This window comes from Pongo abelii, chromosome 16 (genome assembly GCF_028885655.2).
Source record: "Pongo abelii isolate AG06213 chromosome 16, NHGRI_mPonAbe1-v2.0_pri, whole genome shotgun sequence".
Classification (NCBI taxonomy): domain Eukaryota; kingdom Metazoa; phylum Chordata; class Mammalia; order Primates; family Hominidae; genus Pongo; species Pongo abelii.
This window is the reverse complement of record NC_072001.2, coordinates 103,751,694-103,757,693: the sequence shown is the minus strand read 5'-3', so window position 1 is coordinate 103,757,693 and position 6,000 is coordinate 103,751,694.

The window sequence follows — 6,000 nt, the reverse complement described above, 5'->3', positions numbered from 1 at the left end:
TTCAAAACATGTATCAAGGGGCCAGAATTATAGATGCTAGGACCTCAAAGGTAAGAAAGGCACCCACCCACAGCCATGCGCGGTGGCACACGCCTATAATCCCAGCACTTTGAGAGGCCAAGGCGGGCGAATCACCAGAGGTCAAGAGTTTGAAACTAACCTGGCCAACATGGTGAAACCCCGTCTCTACTCAAAATACAAAAATAAGCCGAGCGTGGTGGCGGGCACCTGTGATCCCAGCTACTGGGGAGGCTGAGGCAGGAGAATCGCTTGAACCCAGGAGGCAGAGGTGACAGTGAGCCGAGATCACGCCATTGCACTCCAGCCTGGGCAACAAGAGCAAAACTTCCAATAAAAAAAAAAAAAAAAGAAAGGAAAGAAAGGAAGGAGGGAGAGGGAGGGAGGGAGGGAGGGAAGGAAGGAAGGAAGCCTTCGCTTGTGGTCATAGTTCAGAGGACTGAATCACTCTGATATTTGAGCTTACCCCCGATTTCAAAACTCTTATTAGAAAATGTTTTTGAATCACCTGAAATGAGAACAAAATCTAAGTAGTATGTGGAGTGTAGAGATGGTAAAGCAGTCCAGTTAGGTTGGTTTAGGCAGTGTAAGTGTGCATCGTCATGCATTAACCGTCAGAAAACCAGTGCCAGGGTCCACACCAACAGTTTTCAAAATAAACAGTCTCAGTTAGACCTGAATATGACAGGCGTGGTGGCTCATGCATGTAATCCTAGCACTTTGGGAGGCCGAGGCAGGTGGATCACCTGAAGTCAGGAGTTTGAGACCAGCCTAGCCAACATAGTGAAACCCTGCCTCTACTAAAAATACAAAAACTAGCCGGGTGTGGTGGTGGGCAACTATAATCCCAGCTACTCAGGAGGCTGAGGCAGGAGAATCACTTTAACTCAGGAGGTGGAGGTTGCAGTGAGCTGAGATCCTACTACTGCACTCCGGCCTGGGTAACAGAGCAAGACTCCATCTCAAAAAAAAAAAAAAAAAAAAAAAAAAAAATTTGACCTGAATAGGCAATAGAGTTTATCACAAATAGATAGCATAGATAAGTATTATTTTGTGAAAATGTGGTTTCAGTTATATACATGTGTATATATATGTATATGTTCATACATATACATATATATTTGTAGGGGTATTTGTATTAGATCATGATATAACATGTATTTATTGTGAATTACATTCTTAAAATTGTTACTGAGTTTGAACCAGGATAAATTCGTTACATATACAGAAAGTGCCCTATGGTAGTAATAATTATTGCATACTAATTATTTCCACCATTGGAACTATAGAAGAGTTCAATGGTATTTTATGCACTAATTAGCTCCATGTTTTACATTTACTTTACATAGTATTAGCATGGCATGCGTTTGGGTGTCTGATCTATCACACTAAGAATAGATCGTTCCTGACTTGTAAGGAATGCAATGGCAGAATTGCTCCCATATGTGGGAACAGCCACTGTGGCGGCTGCCGATGATGGAAGCCATGAGCCATTATTGTTACCATGAAAATACGCAGGATTTCTACATGACTTCTACTGTTGCCATGTGTGACCAAATAAGGATCTTTTGCTTTACATTGTTTCTACTGAAACAAAGTAAAGAAGTTCAACAGTCCAAGAGTTTTCTTTTCTATTCCAGTTATTATGTTACTTTTTCAGAAAGCTTAGGATCTTGATAATAGTTCATTCCTAAGGCTGAAGGGGTTTCATTATTAACAAGTCAGATAATTTTCATTTCAGCTTTCATAAAAGACTTTTATTTTAATTTTGAGCAAAGGTTGAAGCACTTAATGCTTATTGTAATAATTAGTTTTATATTTTCTATTTTGATTGATTCATTGGTTGATTTTGATTTTAAGGATTTAAATAGCTGAAAGTATGGATGATATTTCTAGGAAATAATTTCCTGGTGTACCATTTATCCTCTAATGGTTAGTCCAGACATTTAATTGTAAATGACTAGTATGCCATTTTGTAAATAGGCCTTGCAGAGAGTTTAACAGGATCAAGCAAATTATTTTTATTTTTACCATACTTACTGGTGTCATAACTGCTTTGATGAGAGCTCCGTAAATGAATGAATGAATGTTATAATTTATTTATATAAATATTGTGACATGTTGCTACTTTTTAGTAAATTTAATTTTTACTCCTTTTTTTTAATGAGAGACTAATTTTTGGCAAGTTTATTTAGGGAAGCTATGAGTCATCTGTCTGAACAGAGATAAGTGAATAGAAATCATCCTGTCTTACAGAACACGTTCAAACAGCACCCAACAAAGAAACGGGCTAGCTCACATCTAAATTTCTAATTCAAAACTGGTCCAGTATAACAGAGGTTAAAAAAACAAAGATTCCAGTTTCTTTCCAGTTTCTTTTTCCTTATTAAGGTCTTAGTAAAAGCCAGTGAGGAACACCTTTTTTTTTTTTAAGACGGAGTCTCGCTCTGTCACCCAGGCTGGAGTGCAGTGGCACGATCTCGGCTCACTGCAACCTCCACTTCCCGGGTTCGAGGAATTCTCTTGTCTCAGCCTCAGGAGTAGCTGGAATTACAGGCATGCACCATCACACCCGGCTAATTTTTGTATCTTTAGTAGAGACAGGGTTTTGCCATGTTGGTCAGGCTGGTCTCAAACTCCCAACCTCAGGTGATCCGCCCGCCTGAGGGACACTTTTTAACCAACTTAGTATGTTATGGTTTTCTTCATATCTCTTAAGTGCCTTCCAAAATACTGGACCCCAGCACTTGCTGCTTGCCACGTAGCTCAGCTGATCTGTTGATAGACCCCCACAGACGGAGAGTGAATGTCTGCTGGCATTCAGGGATGTCCTAGCTTTTTCTAACCAAAGCTACAGACTCTCAGTAGCTGGAAAGCAGGGACGGTATCTGCCTTGTTCACTGTGATTTCTCTATTTTTAGACTCATAGAAAGTGCATAATAAATCATTGTTGAATATATGAAAACACCAAAGAAAGAAGGAAGAACAGCAGGAGAAAGTATACATAGCTTGAAACAAAGTGGGAGAGATTTATAATCTGCTAAGAGTTTGATATCATCCTCAGATAAGAGTGTGTTATCCACTCTTAACTAATACATTTGAGGGTCTCTTGTCAACCCAACAGTGTTCCTGGGGTGAGATCTGGTTTCATAGGATGAAGAGCTTACTGGAGACAGAGCACATACCTATACGCACACACATATACACATGTGCTACACGCACACTCTGATCAAGTTGTATTGCAGAAGCAGTTTGTGCTATACTATTAAAGAATAAGGCTGCATATAAAATGGGGCTAATCGTGTAATTTGGATAATTAGCATAAAGAGTTTAGGAAGAGAAAGGTTAATTTTTTTTTTATTTGAGAGAGAGCCTTGCTCTGCCACCCAGGCTGGAGTGCAATGGTGCGATCTCAGCTCACTGCAACCTCTGCCTCCCGGGTTCAAGCAATTCTCCTGCCTCAGCCTCCCAAGTAGCTGGGATTATAGGCACCTGCCACCACGCCTGGCTAATTTTTTGTATTTTTAGTAGAGATGGGGTTTTGCCATGTTGGCCAGGCTGGTCTCAAACTCCTGACCTCAGGTGATTCACCCACCTTAGCTTCCCAAAGTGCTGGGATTACAGGCATGAGCCACTGCACCTGGACAAGAAAGGTTAATCTGAGAAGCAGTTTCCCAGAGGAAAGGGATGGGACTTGGATAACGAGGGATCACAGATGGGGCCTGAGCCAAGGTCAGAGTGATCATAGCCAGTGGGCTCAACCAAAGGGGAGAATAGTATTGGGTTTGGTGGACAGTAAGGTGGGACAGGTGGGGTGGGGATTGAACTTCAGAGGGTGGTTTAGGAAATAGATAATCCTAGAAGTTTAGATTTAATGTAATCAGCATAAAGAAGCCATAGTTCTGGAGCAACAAAGTAATTTGATGGGGGCTGTGTTTTGAGATTACTTGGTAATAGCAAGCAGGAGGACAGCTCCCCCCTCAGGACCAGAAAGGGAAGGGAAACAGCCTCCTAGGACTGGAATCTCAGCACCACTTTCAGTCTCACTGATGGCCAGCTCTCCTGGGATGCTTTGATGGCACAGAAGCAACTGATAAGGGGAAATGCATTTGGTTTTGATCTTCCCCTTGAGAGGGTCTGGAAATGATCAAAGAGTGACCAAGCCTACCTGATATGGTTAATCTTTGTGTCCCCACCCAAATCTCATCTTAAATTGTAATCCCCATAATCCACATGTGTTGAGGGAAAGACCAGGTAGAAGTAACTGAATCATGGGGGCAGTTTCCCCCATGCTCTTCTCATGATAGTGAGCAGGTTCTCCTGAGATCTGATGGTTTTATAAGGGGCTCTTCTCCACTTCACTCAGCACTTTTCTTCCCTGCTGCCTTGTGAAGAAGGTACCTTGCTTCCTCTTCACCTTCTGCCATGATTGTAAGTTTCCTGAGGCCTCCCCAGACATGCCAAACTGTGAGTCAGTTAAACCACTTTCCTTTATAAATTACCCAGTCTTGAGCAGTTCTTTATAACAGTATGAAAATGGACTAATACAGTACATTAGTACTGCAGAGAGCGGGGTGCTGCTATAAAGATACCCGAAAACGTGGAAGCAACTTTGGAACTAGGTAGCAGGCAGGGGTTGGAACACTTTGGAGGGCTCAGAAGACAGGAGGATGTGGGAAAGTTTGGAACATTTTAGAGACTTATTGAATGGCTTTAATAGAAATGCTAATAGTGATGTGGAAAATAAAGTCCAGGCTGCGATGGTCTCAGATGGAAATAAGGAACTTCTTGGGAACTGGAATAAAGTTGACTCTTGCTATGCTTTGGCAAAGAGGCTGGTGGCATTTTTCCCCTGCCCTAGAGATCTGTGGAACTTTGAACTTGAGAGAGATGATTTAGGGTATCTAGTGGAAGAAATTTCTCAAAAGTAAAGTGTTCAAGAGGTGACTTGGGTGCTCTTAAAAGCATTCAGTTTTATGCATTCACAAAGAGATGATTTGGAATTGGAACTTATGTTTAAAAGAATTGCAGAGCATACAGGTTCAGAAAATTTGCAGCTTGATGATTCAATGGAAAAGAAAAACCTATTTTCTGAGGCGATATTCAAGCTGGCTGCAGAAATTTGCATAAGTAACAAGGAACCAAATGTTCATCACCAAGACAATGGGGAAAATGTCTCCAGGGCATGTCAGGGGTCTTAACAGCAGCTCCTCCAATTACAAGCCCAGAGGCCTAGGAGGAAAAAATGGTTTTGTGGGCTCAGCCCAGGGCCTGGCTGCTTCGTGCAGTCTCAGGACTTTGTGCCCTGCATGCCAGCCATGGTTAAAAGGGACCAATATAGAGCCCAGGCCATTGCTTCAGAGGGTGCAAGCCCAAAGCCTTGTCAGTTTACATGTGGTGTTGGGGCTGCAGGTGCACAGAAGTCAAGAATCAAGGTTTGGGAACCTCTGTCTAGATTTCAGAGGATGTATAGAAATGCCTGGATGTCTAGGCAGAAATTTGCTGCAGGAGTAGAGCCCTCATGGAGTACCTCTGCTAGGGCAGTGCAGAAGAGAAATGTGGGGTCAGAGTCCCCACACAGAATTCCTGCTGGGGCATTGCCTAGTGGAGCTGTGAGAAGAGGGCCACCATCCTCCAGACCCCATAATGGTAGATCCATTGGCAGCTTGCACTGTGCTCCTGGAAAAGCCACAAACACTCAACGCCAGCCTGTGAAAGCAGCTGGGAGCAGGGCTGTACCCTGCAAAGCCACAGGGACAGAGCTGGCCAAAATGACAGGAAACCACCTCTTGCATCAGTGTGACCTGGATGTGAGACATGGAGTCAAAGGAGGTCATTTTGGAACTTTAAGATTTAACTGCCCTGCTGGATGTCCGACTTGCATAGGGCCTGTAGTCCCTTTGTTTTGGCCAATTTCACCCATTTTGAATGGGTGTGTTTACCCAATGCCTGTACCACCATTGTATCTAGGAAGTAACTAAC